Genomic DNA, 19900 nt, shown 5'->3' with positions numbered 1-19900 from the left:
CCTTTATCTGATATGTCATTTGCAACTATCTTTTCCCATTCTGTCAGTTGCCTATTAGTTTTCTTTATTGTTTCCTTTGCCTTGCAGAAGCTTTTTATCTTGATGAAGTCCCAAGGGTTCAGTTTTGCTTTAATTTCCATTGTTCACTTTTTAGACAAAAGAAAGAAGACATTGCAGGTGTTGTATAAACATATAAATGTGAAGCTAACCATTAGAACAAAATACAAATCTTCCCGAGTAGATAAAGAACTGCAATAAAAAGTAGAGGAAATGCATTACATATATGTTGAAATATACACCAACTTTTACTAAATCTTAAGATTGGATCAGTTGGAAGATCACTATCATTTTAAAGCATCCCTGTGGCCAATTAAACCATGAGGCAACATCGGATGTAAGACATCTCAATTTCAAAGATGCTACAATATGTAAAAGTGACCAGGAACTGCTACAATGCAGCGTCTAAAAACAGAGAACATCATATACAATGTGACAAAAACCCAGACCAAACACCTCTCATGCTAATAAATGCAAATATGATTCTCCCATTAGAAGAAAAAGATCTTCAAATTGATTCACAAAGCAAAAGAGAAAAACTAAAACTAAAAACCATTTGTAACAACATGGATGAGCCTGGAGGGTATTATGCTAAGTGCAATAAGTCAGACACAGAAAGACAAATACCATATGATTTCACTCATATATGGAATTTAAGAAACAAAATAAATGAACAAAGGAATAAAAGAGACCGTAAAGACTTTTGAGCACAGAGAACACACTGTGGGAACACACAGAAGGGAGGTGGGGGGGAGGGTGGAGCAGATGAAGGGGATTAAGAGTACACTTACCTGATGAGTACTGATGAGTATAGAATTATTGGATTGCTGTATTACACACCTGAAGCTAATGAAACACTGTATGTTAATTGTACTTCGATTTAACAAAAGAAATAAAAAGCATCAATAAAGACATACCAGCAAAAAATCTGTGTGTGTGTGTGCACTCACGCGTGCACATGCATGCTTGTGCACGCGTTTGGGTGGTGGGGATATAATTTTTGTATAAAACAAAGTAAAATTCAGGTCCAAAAGTATTACATCTTATCATGCTATAAACCACTATGGAAATATTACAACTATGCATATCTATGCATCAAATTGTAACATCTTTCATGAAGCATAAACTAAGGAGACATAAAGAGAAACAGGCAAAACACAACGATCATAGACCTTAACTCACTTGTTTCAGTGGAAGACAGATAAAGCTGACAAAAAATTGTTATACCAACTCCATTAAATATTTTGTAGCCATTGCAAGGGGGAATTACATAGTTCTAGAGGAAAAGTGTGCTACATATGAGAAACAAATATGTCACACGTGTGCAACTATGTTATCTCATAACTTGCAAATTGGGTGTTTAGAGGTGCCTAAAGATTGGAAGAGCCACAGGGAAATGTGATTAGTTGCTGGAGCGAACAGAATTGTGAATCTATAGATTTTTAGCAAATTGTGTTGATGATTTCAGTATTTTAAGGAAAATACTGTATATAAGGAACATCTGTATGTTTATTATAGAGAACAAATGGGGCAGCACTGGCCCATGTGAGGGTGCGTGTAGCGACATCTAAACAAGAAACATAGTCACTGATGAATTAATTCATCATATGACTAACCCCAGAGCATCTGACTAAAAACCAAAAGTTTTATTGACATTTACGTTTATTTATTTTGAGAGAGAGAGAGTGCGTGTGCAGGGGAGAGGCAGAGAGAAAGGGAGACTGAATCTGAAGCAGGCTTCCAGCTCTGAGCTGTTGGAGCTTGAACTCACGATCATGACCTGAGCCAAAGTTGGTCGCTTATCTGACTGAGCCACTCAGGAGCTCCAAAAACTAAATTGAAAAAGTTAGGCTTCACAGAGACTGTGTAATCAGACACTGAGAATCAGACATTTGCTGCCTGTTTTCTGTGCTCTAAATATTAGCTTTGGTACGTGAAAAGTATTTCCTACCAACCATTCTTTTACTGCAATCCTTAACGCTTAGCTAAAAGAGTTTAAGCATCTGAAACAAATAGTAAGTTCCCAGAGATTTACAGACCCCCAGGGGTGGGGGATAGGGAGGGAAGTGAAGGGTAAAATAATGGAATTTTGAGGAACCAATGGTTCCAAACAAGGAAACTAAGATAACTCAGATTGTTTAAGTGACTCACCCCTGGTCACACAACTAGATAGAAGCAGGGTTGAGATTAGAACCAAATTCTTGCTTTCTAGGAAGAAAAATATTAAGTTTCTTCCAGCTCCACCACCTGAATACATTAGACTGAGAACCAGCTATAGTTTAAGTGTTACATTTCATATGATAGATATATATGACACAATATGTGTTAATATGTCCATATATTTAATTTTTTTTCTGGGCCTTTAAGAAGTCTTGTATGAGAGGGGTTAAGCTTCTGACTCTGGATTTCTGCACAGGTCATGATCTCACCGTTTGTGATTTTGAGCCCCACGTTGGGCTCTGGGCTGTCAGGTTCTCTCTTTCCCCTCTCCCTCTGCCTCCTCCTGCTTGTTTTCACTCTCACTCGCTCTCTCTCTCAAAATAAATAAATAAATGTAAAAAAAAAGTCTTCTATGGGAGTCTCATACCTTAGTATTTCACATGGGTTGCTTTTTGTGTAGCATCATGCCAATACAGTAGCAGACTTTGTCATCAGTTCTCTGTCCTGATCATGGGTCCCTTTCTTCATGGCAGCTGTTTTCCCAACCCTGTTTCCTGACTGGAAATGTGCCTCGTCAGCTGTGGAAAGCAAGACCCAAGAAGCATAAAATTTAATGGTTGCGTACATTTATTTAAAAATAACGATGCATGCCGGGCTACTTATGTTAAAAATCTTCTGCACACATGTTTCAAAGCCAAAGTGCACCAAATTTCCAAAATAAAGCTTGTGGAAACATTAGCAGGCGTGAGTGCACTCAGCAAGCTGATGGTCCCCAAAGCCAGATGTGAGGATAGAAGGCTGTGGAAAAATGCAACAGCAGTTTTCAAGTTAAACAAATTTTCCAAAACAGTAAACAGGGCAAGTGGATAAGATCTCAGGTCAACAAAGGGAATCAGGGAAGAATCTAAGTGTAGTCTGTGAAGGGAAGTCTTTGGGATGAATGTTTAAAGATTTGGGTTATATATGTTTATTCAAAAATATTTTAAAGTATCTATAGTGTGCCCAGTGTTGCCTATAATGGCTTGTTAATTGTCTATATGTTTATTGCCATTTTATAGATTCTTTGTGATAAAACTTCAGTTCCAATATTTGCTAGCTACAACAAGAGCCCAGAATATTCCTGGGACCTTCCTGACTGGAACATTCTTTTTTATTTATATGTTTAACCTCAGCCAGAGATTGGAAATGGTAGAACTTCAAAAGTAAGATATATAGCTACAGATAGATATCTATGTATATCTATTCTCTTTTCCTGTTTTGTATTGAATAGCTGTTTTGAGCTTTGAACTGTCATTGCCATTCCTGTATTAGGGCATGTTATCCAGACTGATTTTCTGTTTTGTTAAAATGCAGTACAAGCCAGGGCGCCTGAGTGGCTCAGTAGGTTAGGTGTCCAACTCTTGATCTCGGCTCAGGTCATGATCTCACAGTTCATGAGGTGGAGCCCTGTGCTGGGCTCTGCGTTGACAGCATGGACCCTGCTTGGGATTCTTTCTCTCTTCCCCTCCCCTGCTCTCTTGCACATGCTCTCTCTCTCTCTCTCTCAAAAATAAATAAACATTTGTAAAAAATTCAATAGCAGTCAACAGTTATTCGGGGACTTCTAATTCCACCTGTTGTATTTGGCCTTCAAGAATCTATATTTCTATTGTCCCATTTCATATCACATTATACAGTCTTTGTATTTTGAGACCCCTGTGGAGCTTTTTTAAAAAATTTCATTTTCCTCTGCATAATGGCCATTTTGTAATTCCTGTGCTTTAGGAAAGATTCAGGATGGAAGGAGAGGGGGAATGGATAGAGTGTCAACCCAAATGGAACGGGCTGTAAGACATGCTCGTGAGAAAGGAGGAAACTCGGACTTGTGCTCAAGATACTGGCTCAGCTATAGGATGGGTCCAGGGAGAGAGAGCCAGAAATTCAGGTTTCTGTGTTCAATTGTATTGGGTAACCTTGAACTGTCCTATTTTGATGTATTTTGATGTCCTATTTACTTATTTCAACAGACTTCCAGTTTGGCCACAATGGAGTAGCTGGTATTAAATGTGACCTCTTATTACGAATGACTTTAAAAAATGGACAGAACTTAAGCAATAGTTTTCACATGTTGGACAGTGAGTAGCTTAGAGCCATGATCTGTGAGCCAAAGGAGGTACACCGGATGACCTCCACATTCACCCTGGCTTCCTGCTTGGGCTTGACTTGCAAACCACAGTGCCGGAGAAGATGCCCTAATAACCTCATTATTATGTGTTTCTTTATGTGGTGAGAGCACCCAGGATCTACTCTCTTAACAAATTTCAAGTATATAATACAGTGTTCTTAGCTATCATTACCATACTATGCATTATCTCCCCAGGACTTGTTAATCTTTGCAGCTGCAAGTTTACACCCTGCAACCAACATCTCCCAACTTCTCCCAGCCCCTGGTGACCGTCATTCCACTCTCTGTTTCTCTGGGTTCTGGTTTTTTAGATTCCACGTATCAGTGCGATCCGACCATATTTGTCTTTCTCTGTCTGACTTGATCTCACTTAGCATAAGACTCTCAAGGTCCATCCGTGCGTCACAAATGACAGGATTGCATCCTTTTCTCCTGGCTGAATAGTGTCCATTGTGCGTAGTCCACATATTCCTTACCCATTTACCATTGACAGATGCTTAGGTTGTTTCATGTCCTGCCGCCTGTGAATAATGTTGCCTGAACATGGAGGTGCAGATATCTCTTTGAGATTAGTCTCCCTTTTTGTCATGGTTTTCAAATGGTAATTTAACTTATTTCTATATAAAATTGTTCCTGCCATCTCCGGCTTTATTGAAGTATAATTGATAAATAGCACTGTGTAAGTTGAGGTATATGGCATCATAGTTTGATTTATGTATTTTGGAAAATGGTGATCAGTCTAAGTTTAGCTAGTATCCATCATCTCATACAGGTACAATAAAAAGAGAGAGCAAAACTAGAAAGTCATTTCCTCTTGTGATGGGAATGTTAGGATTTACTCTCTTAGCACCTTTCCTGTATAGCACACAATGGTGTTGGCTGTAGTCACCATGTTGACCTCCTAGGACTTGTTTATCTCACGGCTCAATCTGTTGGCCACCTTCTCCACTCCCCTCTCCCCCCACCCTCTGCCTCAGTGACTGCAAGTCTGATCTCTTTTTCTGTACATTTGGGTTCTTTTGTTTTGTTTTGTTTTGTTTTTAGAGTCCAAGTATAAGTGAGATCATACAGTATTCATCTTTCTCCAACTTATCTCACTTAGCATAATGCTCTCAAGGTCCATTTACGTTGTGGCAAATGGCAAGACTTCCTTGTTTTCTATGGCTGAATAATATTCCATCTGTGTCTATATTTATCTATCTCTCTATATAGATAAATTTGTCCATAAATTGTGTGTATATATTGTATGTTTATAAGCTTCTATATAAATATGTATTGTGTGTATACATTGTGTGTGTTTATATAAATGCATATATATGTATCACAACTTCTATATCTATTCATCAACCAATGGACACTTAGGCTATTTCCATATCTCAGCTATTATAAATACTGCTACAATGATATCTCTTGAAGCTAGTGATTTCATTTCCTTTGGTTATATTCCCAGAAGTGGGGTTGCTGGATCATATGGTGGTTCTATTTTTAATTTTTTGAGGAACCTCCATACTGTTTTTCACAGTGACTGCGCCATTTACATGCCCACCACCAGTGGCCAAGGGCTTCCATTTCTCCACATCCTCACCAGCATTTTTACCTCTTGTCTTTTTGATGATGGCCTCTCTAACACGTGTGAGGTGCTATTTCATTTTAGTTTTGATTGCATTTTCCTAGTGACTGGTGATGTTGAACGTCTTTTCATGTACTTATTTGCCTTTTGTATATCTTCTTCGAAAAAATGTTTATCTGGGTGTCTTGCCCATTTTTAAATGGATTATTTGGGGGCTTTTTGCTATCTTATTATTCCCTTTCTAAAACTGTGGCCCAAATATGATTTCCCATTGCATAGGCAAAGTAGGATAGAGTTTTTATTTTTTAGGTTTATTTATTTATTTTGAGAGAGAGAGCATGAGTAGGAGGAGCAGAAAGAGAAGGAGAGAGAGAATCCCAAGCAGGCTATGTGCCATCAGCAAAGAGCCTGATGCTGGGCTCGAACTCACAAACAGTGAGATCATTACCTGAGCTAAAACCAAGAGCTGGACACTCAACTGACTGAGCCACCCAGGTGCCCCTAGAATGGACTTTTTAAAAAGAACTTGTTAAACATCAAGGAGAACAAAGGAGAAAACCATGAACATACAAGAAGCATAAAAAGAGCTTCGCGTAAAAAAGATCTTAGTTTAGCAGACTTGATAGGGATGCAGACATTGTGCCACTCACTTCTTTCTTCCCCAGGACCCTAGAGGCTGGTACAGGGGTTCTTCTTTCTCTGCTCCTGGCCTGTGTCCATGTGGAAGGGCCCACAGACTTAGCCTCTCAGACATGGTGAGTTGCTCATTGCCTGGTCAAGAGAGTGATTCTACCTTATCTGCTTTTATAAGGCCCTTCCTCTTGGTTCTTGCTTCCGGATTCATATATTCTTTTTTTTTTTTTAACATTTATTTTTGAGAGAGAGACACACACACAGAGTATGAGTGGGGGAGGGTCAAAGAAAGAAGGAGACACAGAATCCGAAGCAGGCTCTAGGCTCTGAGCCGTCAGCACAGAACCCAACGTATGGCTCAAACCCACAAACTGTGAGATCATGACCTGAGCTGAAGTGGGACATTTAACCAACTGAGCCACCCAGGTGCCCTGATACACTCTTCTCAGCCCCCAAGATGATAAGCAAGGTTTTGTTAACTGACACAATGCATATGCCATTCTTCAAGTCAGATGGAGTCCACAGGATACAAGTCTACCAGGTAAGATGCCTGCCCTCGTACTCCCCCCATCCCCAATGCAACAGATGTTATGAGAATATCACAGTAGTGGGTCTTTCCACAAACATTTGGTTGACATGGGAGCCTGCTGGGAATTTTTCTCCCTGATACTCTCTGCTGATGTTTTGCCTGGTGTTTTATTTATCTATGGTTATAACAAACCACTCCAAAACTGGTTTAAAAAATAGCAAAAGTCCATGACGTGGGTGGGAGTGGACTGGGACAGCTGGGTAGTCCTTGCTTGGGGCCTTTTATGAGGTTATGGCAGTTGGTGAATGGGACCAGGTTGTCTTGAAAGCCTCTTTGGTCACATATCTGGCACCGGGGCAGGGAAGAGTGGCTGGTGCTCTGCAGGTGCCTCTGCGTTTCTGTCTCTGACTTCCCCCAAGCAGCCTCTCCAGGATGGAGACCCCTTACAGGAGTGCTGAAGCCTCCATTCATGGCACTTTGTGAACCTATTCAGTATCACCACGTGGGGATGAAGAAACCTGTACAGACTCAGATAAACAATGGGCATCCGGGACCACAGCAGTCGAAATTCTATATAATCAGGAAGAGAGATTTCAAGAGAAATGTGGTATACAAGGCATGGATTGTTGATTGGGTTTTCAATATGTATACTATTTCCCGAGGATCAAGCCCAGGAGGGCATAAATCTGGGCGTCCTGTGTTTTGGGAGCTGGTGATGACCACCATGGATGGTGGGAGAGTGAGTCATGTGATATGGGCTCTGGCTGCCTGGATTCAACCCCTGAGCACAACCACATCCCCTATGGGCTCTCCAGCAAGTCTCTACAGCCCCTCCAGCCTGCTTTCACCCCTCTGAAAAGTGGGGATCATAGTAGCACCTCTCATTGTTTTTGTAAAGCTTGGATGAGCTATTTCACCAAAACCATTTATAACATCTATCTATCCATCACAGAGTAAGACTCAAAAACTGCTGACTATTATTTCTACGGACACAAGATCTTAGAATTTTTGCCATGAAGCATTGGATTTTTATTGACAAGCTTTTGGCCTGACATCCCCATCTCTCAGAAAATGTTGATTTGAGTATACATGAGTTGACATAAATAGAAAGAAGAAGAAAAATGTTCAGATGGGTTTGACACAAAGACAATTCTCCTTTAGCAATTATGAAGCTATAAAAAGAACAAGAGCAGCCCGTGTTCTCGACACATTTCCAAACAACAAGGCTCAAGGATCAATTACAGTACAAGGAGGACTCAGTACCCTGGGAGCTCCTTGCACGGCCCTATGAAAATTTCAGGGCTGATTGCAATTCTTTCTTTCTTTCTTTCTTTCTTTCTTTCTTTCTTTCTTTCTTTCTTTCTTCCTTCCCTCCTTCCTCCCTTCCTTCCTCTCTCCCTCCCTTCCTTCCTTCCTTCCTTCCTTCCTTCCTTCCTTCCTTCCTTCCTTTCTTTTTTTTTTTTGGGCAGCAAGAAAATTTGTCAAGCAGGCGTGTGAAAATTGGAATTGCCAGGAGTGCACAAAAAGCAAACACGTTTCACCATTTTGAGGAAGCATCAAGGTTGAGCTTCACAGCTGTTGTCCTGGATGAAAGAAAATAGAGGCCCCTGGTTAGAAAAAAATGGAATGTAATGATGTTATGATGAGCTGGGAGAAAATGGCAAAGAAAAATTGTAATGCAAAGCATGATGGATGCTAGCTTGTCAATCGGAACTGCTGGAATAAAGCCGCAGAGCAGGGTGGCATAATGACTCTTTTTTTCTTCTTTTCCAACTTGGCAAGCAGAAACACAGCAGCGTATCACATCTCTTTGTTTTGTATTTTTTTTTCTCGACATAATCATGTCAGGTTTGTAGAATGGTTTGTAGAGTCATCGATAATGAAAATAAAGCAGATATATTACTTGAAGGCACAAAACAGTAATTCTGTTGAGTAGAAATGTCCTGTTGCTTATTTATATTTTGAAAATTACACCGGGGGTCTTCTCTTTGGTTAGTTTACATGGTGGCAAACCATCCATCTTTGAATACATGGCTTCCAGGTAGTGTGCATTTTATTCACATCCAGTCAGCGTTAATCACATTTTACATCATGATTTGTGTGACAGTCAGGAAGTCTCCACTCAGATCATTAATCAAGGAGACTCGATTTCTTTTTTTAAAATTTTTTGTTTGTTTATTTTTGAGAGAGACAGAGCATGAGCGGGGGAGGGGCAGAGAGACAGAGACACAGAATCTGAAGCAGGATCCAGGCTCCGAGCTGTCAGCACAGAGCTCGATGCAGGGCTCCAACTCACGAGCTGTGAGATTATGACCTGAGCTGAAGTCGGATGCTCAGCTGACGGAGACCCCAAGCGCCCCAAGGAGATTCAATTTCTATTTATTCTTCTGCAAAGGATGCATGTAAGTCCAGTGATTTGGTTTGATGGTAAGTTAAGGTGTATTCTTCACAGAGGTAGAAGGTGTATTCTGTTTTAATGCAGAATTTTAATTTCATATGTTGTCATAACTAGATAAGAAATCTGAGTGATGATTCAGATATTTTAACAGCCAAATTATTCATAGCATATTCTTCACTTAATTAATCACTTATAATGTAACCGAATAACCACGATCTATGGAGAACATATTTGGCAAGCCATATTAAAGGAAAACAACTAATGTGTCTGAACCATTTTATTTATTTGTTATTTTTTTAATGTTTATTTTTGAAAGAGAGAGAGAGAGAGAGACAGAGTGCAAGCAGGGGAGGAGCAGAGAGAGAGGGAGGCATAGAATCCGAAGCAGTCTCCAGGCTCCATCCAAGCTGCCAGCACAGAGCCTGATGTGGGGCTCCAACCCATGAACCATGAGATCATGACCTGAGCTGAAGTCGGGCACTCAACTGGCTGAGCCACCCAGGCACCCCTGAACCATTTTAATTAATGGAGATAAAACACATATATTACATGTGCATGTATTTGTTTTGAAAAGTCATTTTGGAGTCCAGCATGTGGGGTGAATTAGCAGCTCAAGGACTGGAGGCATAGAGACCAGTTAGGGAGGATCTTGGGAGCACCTGACCCAAGGCAGTGGCACTTACTCGGAAGAAGGGTACAGACTTAGTGGCAATGATCAGAAACCTCTGAGGGGGCAGATGATGAGCAGGGCAACAAGTCATGGGCAGTAAGGCCGGAGAAGATGTTTTACACAAGGCTATAATGAGATTGACATCTTCTTTCCAGTATCTTTGTTCTTCACTAAGAGCTGCTCCCATGCCTAAAAATCAAATCATCATCATTATAGTAGAACTAAAAACTTCTGTATAATGTTCACTGAGGGTCCTCCCTCTGTGCTGTCTTTTATCAGTTCATTTAGAACTCTAGAATTTAAAAATAATCACACATTCATAGTGTTTTATTTGCGTATACATTATTCATGTCTCATATAGATATAAAATGCACTTGCATATAAGATGGGGAGAAATGACAGATCTAAGTAAGTGTAGAAATATACCATGCTTATGAACTGGAATAACTCAACTTAGTTAAAATATAAAAGCTCCCCACACTGATCTTTAGATTTAATTGGATCTCAGAAAAAATGGATAAGTGAATAGTGAAACTTACATGAAGTGCAAAGAATATAGAGGAGCCAAAGCCATCTTGAGAAAGTACAGCAAAGCTGATGGCCTCACACAGTCTGATTTCAGGACTTCCTACAAGGCTAAATTAATCAAAACACAGCATGGTATTGGTGTAACAATGGACAAATGGATATTGGAATAGGAGAAAGTCTAGAAATAGACTTACACAGAGTCAACTGATTCTTCAGCAAATGGCATAGGAACCCAATTTTTTTTTAATGAGCAAAAGACTTAAATAGGGACTTCAAAAAGAATCAATACAAACATAAAGACATGTTCACCTCTTAGTCACCGGAGAAGAAACGGAGTCTGAAACCAAAATGAGGCCCCATTATGTACCCAGCCGGGGGGCTAATGTTAAAAAGATGGGCAATATCAGGTGTTCGTGAGGATATGAAGAACTAGAGCCTCGCACGTGACTTGTGGGAGTAAAAAATGGTATGACCACTTTGGAAACTGGTGTTTTCCAACACTGTTAATGCAGCCCCCTGAAATGCCACTTATAGGTTTTACCAAAGTAAAACAAAAATGTATGGCCACGTGAAGATACACAGAAAAAAGTCATAAAAAAAACCCAAACCCTAAAAACAGCACAAATGTCAAATCGGAGGAGAATAGACACACAATTTGCATCATATCTGTAGAATACTAACCAACAATAAAGAGGAACAAACCACCAATGTATATACCAGAATGAACGAATCTCAAAAATAATATGAGTAAAAGAAGCTAGATACAAAACAGTGCATACTGTATGATTCCATTCATATGGAATTCTAGAAGAGGCAAAACGGTCTGCAGGGACAGAAATCAGAGTAGCGATTGCTTTGAATGGGGCGAGTTGACTAGAAGCAGGTGTGAAGGACCTTTCTGGGGTGATAGAGATGTTCTGTATCTTGACTATTAGTTATATGGGTGTGGATATTTTTCAAAATGAATTGATTGCATACTATCATCTGTGCATTTCACTGCATGTAAATTTCACTTCACTGAAAAAAAAGCAAAAATTCCCAAGGAATAATAGTTTCATCGAATATTTACATATTAGAGGTCTTTAGAAGTCTTCTGACATAGTCCCACATTAATAACGACACTAATAATTAGCACAGCTATAATTCTACATTATCAAAACTAGAAGAAAAAAAAACCCCAACCCCTGGATGTGACCTAAATTGTTTCAAGGGCAATTTATAATTCCCATTATTAAACATTTGTCACTGTGGTAGTATCTTGGGTGTCACCCCATCCTCCCTTTTGGCTGGTAAGAAATCTTAAAACCTGCTTTCCCCTGGCAGTGTTTATGGGGCTTAATAACAGGGGAGGAATTATAATTTCCTTCATCACTCCTGCCTTTACATCTCTGCTTCTCCTGATTCTGTGATCTGTGTTCTAGATTTTTAATTCCTTTGCTCTTTTCACACTGCTTCTTGTCCTTGGATGACATCCATAAAACCAGCACAGTATTTTCACTCAAGGCTGTGTTGTGGTGTCCACGTGGCTGGAACTCTGAACCCATGGAGCAGTTTCATATGGCAACAAAGCGCATCAAACACTTATGTTTCTATAGGTCTTTCATTGGTCGATTTTTACATCTGATACCCAGTATCCGGCCATATACCTGGGCTCTCTCCTTTCTGCTTCTCCTCTTGTCCCCCTCAGCTTGCTGGAGTCCCCAGCACCACTTCTCATCTTGTAGTTTCTCTCCTTGCCAATCTGGGCTGGGCTCTGGGGGTCTAACTTTTCATAGGTCCAATGGTCCTCTAAGGTAATTTACTGAGATCCCTGAGAGGCATTTTAAACTGAAAAATATCCTACTTTTTATCTGCTGCCACAAAGAAATACCAGAAATTCTGACAAAGTGGAAGAAAAGTGGATGGAGTATGCAGCTCTGCAGTTCTGGGGAAGAGAAAAAGAAAATCTTTGTAAGTAGGACATCTCACAACCCCCCCCCCCCACAGATTACAGAGGAGGTCAGAAGAGGCCATTTTCAGGATTCTTTGGTGTTTTGCCCAAAACATGAAGAAAATGACTCAATGCCCATGAGAGTGGGACATATCTGTGTGAGGACAGTTGTCCCAGATACAAGACACTCAATGAATGTGCAGAAGAGAGAGCGACAGGCAGTGCCCTTGGTCCACATTGCCTCGCACTCACACTGCACATGCCCTCAAGTCACACAAAATTTAATATAAAACAACCCTTATAGAATGTGGCTCATAGGGGAAGACACATAATGTCTGATCAGATGGAGAAAACATCAAGGGGGAACTTGTCCACATGACAGCAGAACAAATAGAAGATCTGGACAGATGGGTACCATCATTAATACAAGCAAGAGGAAAAGAAATGGCACATAGCTACGCACGTTCCTAACAACAAAAATGCACAAAATATTGCATGGAAATAATAAAGGACCCAGTCTGGAAGAAAACATAATTTAGGAAACAGAAGAAAACTTCCAGGTGTTTTTCATGAGGTGGAAGAATTGAAAGAGGGTATGGACTCAATAAAATTAGCTCAATATTGAGATAATAAAATAACAGAATGAAAAGGAAAGAAATGCAGAAAAACAATGAGACTCCAAACACTATTAAATATCTGATATAAAATTTAAAAGGAGTCAGAAATCAAATTCCTGATATAGAGAAAAAAAGTTTGAAGTAATCACAGTAACTTCCGAAGAAAAATACAAAGGGACTAAAGCAATTAAGAAGGTGACAGATTTGAAGGAATGACAAAATGAACCAATGTAAAGATAATGAGGGTAAAATACAGAACCCAGACATTGACCAGAATGAATGTTCATATATATTAGAGGAAAAAAATCCCTGTAATTAAAGACCTTTTGTTCATAGGGGCACATATGGTCTAGGGGAAAATTTATACAGAACAATTAATACCTTACACATGGTGACGTTATTGAACTTTGAGACTAAAGACATAATTTTTCAGGCATCCAGATGGATAAACAAGTCATTTACAAGGGAGGACATCACTTTTGATTTCTCTGCTGTAGCATTCATTTCCAGCAAACACTGCAGTGACCTAATACTGGCGGTGTTCTGAGGGGAAGTGAGGAGGGTGACCCAAGGTGATGACAGCCACCGAAGTTATTCCAGTAGAAAGGAAACAAGGAGTCCCACATGGAAGAGTCCAAGAAATATTGCATATGGCATTTCTTGTAAAAAATGACAATAAATGGAACCAATGATGAGATTAACTTTTTTTTGCTTTTATGCAGTAAAACAAGAAAAGGTCAATGTTATGTATTAAGTTCATAAAAAACACAAACTAAAACTGAGCAATTGGGGAAATGTTGATTGAACTCAATGTAAATGTCATAACGCCGGACAAAATGAAAATATAGCTAACAGGATGCTGGTGGGTGAAAAAGTGTTAGAGTACAAGCCCTGTATTGCACAGCAGAGAGCCCATCATCTTTATCCGAAATTGAAACATGTAGGAGAAAAAGTACAAGAAATTCAACTCTTCAATTGTTTTATCACCTTTCAGAAATCTTTTAGGGACACTTTATAAAAAACAGTTTGGGGAAGTTGATCAATTTCTTAAATTTTATGCAAGTTTTTATTCTTTTATTAAAGTTAAATATTAAATACAAATTCTTCAATTTGTATATATCTTCCCTTGGCTGCCTGGAATGGTATTTATTCCATGCTTCACACTGTTTTCTTTCCCTGGTTGGTGGAATTTGGGTCAGTTTTTGTTTTTGTTGTTTTTTGCTTTTTGCTTTCTTTTAAAATGTTTTCTGTATTTCTAAAGTTACTTAATTTTGATTTTCCATTTAATGAAAACTTTATTTTTTTAATGTTTTTTTTTAAATTTATTTTTGAGAGACAGAGAGAGACAGTGTGAGCAGGGAAGGGTCAGAGAGAGAGAGAGAGATACAGAATCTGAAGCAGGCTCCAGGCTCTGAGCTACCTGTTAGCATAGAGTCTGATGCAGAGCTTGAACCCACAAACCGTGAGATCATGATCTGAGCCAAAGCCAGATGCTTAACCAACTGAGCCACCCAGGCACCCCTGAAAACTTTATTTCTTATTTTTTATTTATGTTTAAATTTTAAAGTTTTCATTTATTTATTTTGGGAGACAGAGTATGTGTGTGCATGTGAGTGGGGGGAAGGGCAGAGAGAGGGAGAGAGAGAATCCCAAGCAGGCTCTGCACTGTCACTGTCAGCACAGAGCCTGATGTGGAGCTCAAACTCAGGAACCGTGAGATCTTGACCTGAGCTGAAACCCACAGCTAGACATTCAACCGACTGAGCCACCCAGGCGCCCCTTTTTAATTTTTTTTTCCTTGAGAGAGGAGGTGGGGAGAGGGGCAGAGAGAGAGAGTGAATCTTAAGCAGGCTCCATGCCCAGTCCAGAGCTCGTCAATCTCAGCACTGTGATTCATGACCTGAGCTGAAATCAAGAGTCGGTTGCTTAATGGACTGAGCCACCCAAGTGCCCCTAATGAAAACTTTAATAAATCTTTGAAATAAAAATGGGAATGGCTGATGCAATTTAGAAAAGACAATGGCAAAGAGGGGGGACTTGCCCTATGGAGTACTGAAACACTGTAATGTGGTTGCAGGAAACAAAGCAATGGGGTGCCCAAGGAAGAGCAGGCGGCTGTCTCACTGGGACCCAGTGAGGTCCCTTTCCCGACTCATGCTTGTATGGGAATTGGTGTCTGTAGATGTGGCATATTAAATTGGCAAGGTTATTTAATACATTCCACTAGGTACTTGAGGAGTAAGTTGAAACGCTATCTCATAAGATGTAACACAGTACATCTTTAATACTGTAAGAATTTAAGAGTTTGAAAAAAGGAATAATAAGAGGAAAAAAACATAAGAAGATGAGGAAATTGTAGGTGATTTCTGAGTAGGGAAGGACTTGGTCATTCTGATACCTAAAGAAGAAAAACAAATGAAAATGGTGGTAAGATTGACTACCTGACATTTTAAATGTTTGTATGTGACAAACCACCACACAGTGATTAAAATCAAATGCGAACTGTGGAAAATTTGCCTATGTATCTATCTAATAGGCAACTAATTCATATCTTTAACATGTAAGAACTGTTAAAATGAATGACATGAAGAGAACAATCACAAAGACAAGAAATGAATGACATGAAGAGAACAATCACAAAGTCAAGAAACATTTAATTTTTTTCCATAATATTTTATTGTCAAATTGTTTTCCATACAACACCCAGTGCTCTTCCCCACAAGTGCCCTCCTCCATCACCACCATCTCTTTCCCCCTCCCCCTTCCCCTTCAACTCTCAGTTTATTTTCAGTATTCAATAGTCTCTCAAGTTTTGCATCCCTCTCTCTCCCCAACTCTCTCTCCCTCCTCCGCTCCCCCTGGTTCTCCGTTAGGTTTCTCCTGTTCTCCTGTTAGACCTATGAGTGCAAACATATGGAAGAAACATTTAATTTTTTAATGTTTATTTTTGAGAGAGAGAGAGAGAGAGAGAGAGAGAGAGAGAGAGAGAGAGAGAGAGAGAAAGACAGAGCGTGAGTGGGAGAAGGGCAGAGAAAGAGGGAGACACAGAACCTGAAGCAGGCTCTAGGCTCCAAGCTGTCAGCACAGAGCCTGATGTGGGGCTTGAACTCATGGACCATGAGATCATGGCCTGAGCTGAAGTCAGATAGATGCTTAACTGTCTGAGCCACCCAGGCACTCTAACACAAGAAACATTTAAAAAGTAGAAAATGGGGGCTTACGTTCTCTCTCTCTCTCTCTTTCAAAAGTAAATAAACATTAAAAATTTTTAAAAAGTAGAAAATAAAGCAAATATTTACTTTTATTTGTAGACAAAAATGTAATTTTCAAACTGCAGCATGTCAGGGTTCTATATATATCAAGTAGAAAAATTTTTAAATTGTATAAAACTCAAGGTAGGTGAAGTTTCAGGTAGTGGGTACTTTCCTATACTCTTGTGGAACTATAGAGTAGTAAAAATATTTTTTTATGGTTGAAGCTTAATATTTTGGGTGGAACCTACTATATTATTCTTTTTTAAAAGTTTATTTAATTTGACAGAGAGAGTGGGGGAGGGGCAGAGGGAGATGGAGAGAGAGAATCCCAAACAGGCTCCCTGCTGTCCGTGCAGAGCCCAATGTGGGGCTCCATCTCAGGAACCCTGAGATCACCACCTGAGCCAAAGTGGGAATTTAACCCCCTGAGCCACTCAGGCGCCCCTATTCTTTTTTCTTAATTGAAGCATAGTTGACACACAATGTTATATTAGTTTCAGGAGCACAGCATAGTGATCGGACAATCCTGTAGATCATGAAATGCTTACACGGTAAATGTCGTCACTGCTACCCTACAACATTATTATAATATCATTATAATATGCTGTAGTTTAAAACTCCATGACTTATTTACTTTATAACTTTTTACTTTGTACCTAAGATGGACTGAATAGTACAATATTCAGGACAACTTGGCCGTTTATCATATTAAAATCTTAAAAATATACAGACAGACCCTTTCACCCAACAACTTTTTCTTTTAGGATTTATTCTACAGAAATAGTTGAATACTGTGCAAGAAAAATTTAGCAGCATTGTTCAGGATAATTGAGAACTTCTCCCGACTGTTTCATAAAAATTTCTCACCCCACCCCTCTGCTTGCCACCATGAGAGATGAGGAAATTTATACTTGCATTTTCCCTCCACTTCTCCCTTATCCTATAATTTTGTGTAAGTCCTATTATTTTTAGGTTGCTAAGGCTTACATTATTTACATCGGTTTTCTCATTGTAAGTCTTCCACGTTCTGATTCTAAAAATGGAAAGCCAATAGACTTCATTTGCCACATGATGATCGTGTAAGTGTTCCTTCTGGAATTTCCAGAAAGCACCACAGGCAGGGATTTTCATCGGCTTGAACATGGATGGGGCCCAAAAGCCTACAGGAGCACAGTGCCTTGGTAAGCATTGAATAAATATTTGAATACTTCTTTGTTGAATAAGTGAGACTATTAAGTGGTATGATTGGATCCATAGAGAAGAAAATGTCATCATTCTTTGTCATTAGAAATGCAGCTGGAGAGAGGCCAGAATGTAGAGTGGTTCCTCCGAGAGAGCTAAGGAAGTGACCTGGGAGCTTGCTTGAAATACAGTGTCTTACCCCAGATGGGAGCTGCGAAGAGCACATGGGGATTTGCGTCTTTAAGATGCACTCAGTATCATCCTCCTACACATTCACGTCGCAGAGTCCTCACCCTGTTGGATCCTTTTTCTTTTCTTTGGCCTCATTTGTTCTTTCTGGGCCACATACAGATACCATAGTATGCTGTATCCTATGTGGTCTCTTTTATTAGAGCCTTGTTTTGTTTGTTTGTTTTGCTAGAATTCCTAGGATGGATTTAAAAAGAAAATCTAGACTAAGGCCACTAAATTATGAGTTCTTCTTTTTTTTTAATTTTTAAACATTTATTTAATTTTGAGAGAGAGAGACACAGAGTGTGAGCGGGGGAGGGTCAGAGAGAGAGGGAGACACAGAATCAGAAGCAGGCTCCAGGCTCTGAGCTGTCAACACAGAGCCTGATGTGGGGCTTAAACCCATGAACTGTGAGATCATGACCTGAGCTGAAGTCAGACACTCAACAGACTGAGCCACCCAGGCGCCCCTGAGTTCTTGTCTTTTTACATGTCTTCCTCTTACCTTCACGTTGATGTAAGATGTGGGTAGGTCTAGAATGCGAGGTTCCAAAGTCTTCACCCCAGAACTGTGAAATATGGCTCCGTGGCAGTCTTATGTCTAGTATCACTGGTGAAAAGTCTGGTGGAAAAGCCTAACTCCCTTACCTTCTATAAAGCCTGCTTTATCTCTGGGGGTTGGAGAGTCTCTTCTTGACCTTGCCTCTGAGTTTCACTGGAATATGTTTGCCTGTGAGTTTCAGATAAAATGAAATCCTGCTTGGCCCACAGTAATCTTTCAGCTTGAGGACCGTCTTCCTTAGAGCCTTGGGCTGAAGGACAGGTTGTGATGCTCCCACACCCTCTAGGCCAGAGGTCAGCAAACCTTTTCTGAAAAAGTGAACATTTTAGAAAGGGAGCATTGGAGGCTTTGCGGGCCATGCTGCCAGTCAGAGAGCCTCTGCTGAAATGACTCTACTCTGCCATTGACAGATGTGAGTGAATGACTGTGGCTGTCTCCCAGGGAAGCTGATGCTCACGGAAATGTGAACTTCGTATGTCTTCCGTTGCAAAATAGTACTCTCATTTGGATTTTCTCCAACCACCAAAGACCGACTCAGAGTGTTCAGGCTATACAAAAATAGGCAGAGTTGGATTTGGTCCTCAGACCTTATTTTGGTCAGCCCTGCTCTAGGCCGACAAAGAAGGCACAATATAGTATTTTCCCCTGTTTGAGAGGCTCTTTGGTGCATTTATTTTACTTATTCTGTATGTTCTCTTTTTTTCCTGCCATTGACATCCCCTTTCCTAACCGGAAGTGCTTTGATTCCCAGAAAATAGACTCCCTTTCAAAGGAAAAGGCAGCTTGCTGTTGGGGTTATTTTGGTAACTCCAAGGGAAGGACCTTGTATAAATAAATATGGAGTCACCTCAGGCAGACCCGGGTCCTCTAATTTTACAGAATTATAACAAACCAAAGACAATAAAGATGTAATCATATGCTGAGATCCCAGGTAGTAAATTAGTGTATCAGAAAAATATCTCCACGGACTCTACATTTTCTTTTTCTTTTTCCTTTTCTTTTCTTTTTTACATTTTCATGATGAAATTGATCTAGTTACCATTCCCATTTCCAAGAAGGTGCCCCTGGGCTGAACAGCATTTACATTTATCATTTTAAAAATTATCTTCTCTCTGTTGTTTCTTCCCATTTCTTCTAGAATTCCTAGTACTAGTTGGGTGTTAAACCTTGGATCTATCTTCTGTGTCTCTGAATTTTTTTCTCTCTCGTCTTTTCAGTCTTATCTTTTTTGCTCGACATCTTGGATTTATTGGGTTTTATTTTCCAGATTGCTAACTTGGGGTTTCTCTATGCCCATGACATTCTCTGTACTCACTGAATGTCTTATTTCAGTAAGCATGTTCTAGTTTCCAAGACCTTTGAGGTTCAGATGATTTCTTTTGCTAAGCAATAAATAAAGCTGTGTGCAGTAAATG

At 39.8% G+C, this 19900-nt stretch overlaps 1 protein-coding gene across 2 annotated transcripts in view; it reads left to right on the top strand.

Moving 5' to 3' along the window:
* Window positions 1-19900, top strand: part of MGLL (monoglyceride lipase) — a 168803-nt gene that overhangs the window by 5669 nt on the left and 143234 nt on the right. The window contains exon 1 of one of the 2 annotated variants that reach the window (XM_029918919.1): window positions 17671-17691. The exons of the other annotated variant lie outside the window; for it this stretch is intronic. The gene's annotated coding sequence lies outside the window, so the exon portion shown is untranslated. Of the gene's footprint in view, window positions 1-17670; window positions 17692-19900 lie in introns of those variants that run through there. 2 annotated transcript variants of the gene reach the window in all.

The sequence above is a fragment of the Suricata suricatta genome, chromosome 12 (genome assembly GCF_006229205.1).
Source record: "Suricata suricatta isolate VVHF042 chromosome 12, meerkat_22Aug2017_6uvM2_HiC, whole genome shotgun sequence".
Lineage (NCBI taxonomy): Eukaryota > Metazoa > Chordata > Mammalia > Carnivora > Herpestidae > Suricata > Suricata suricatta.
Note: the sequence above shows the minus strand (reverse complement) of the source record. Positions and strands in the feature narration are given on the sequence as shown.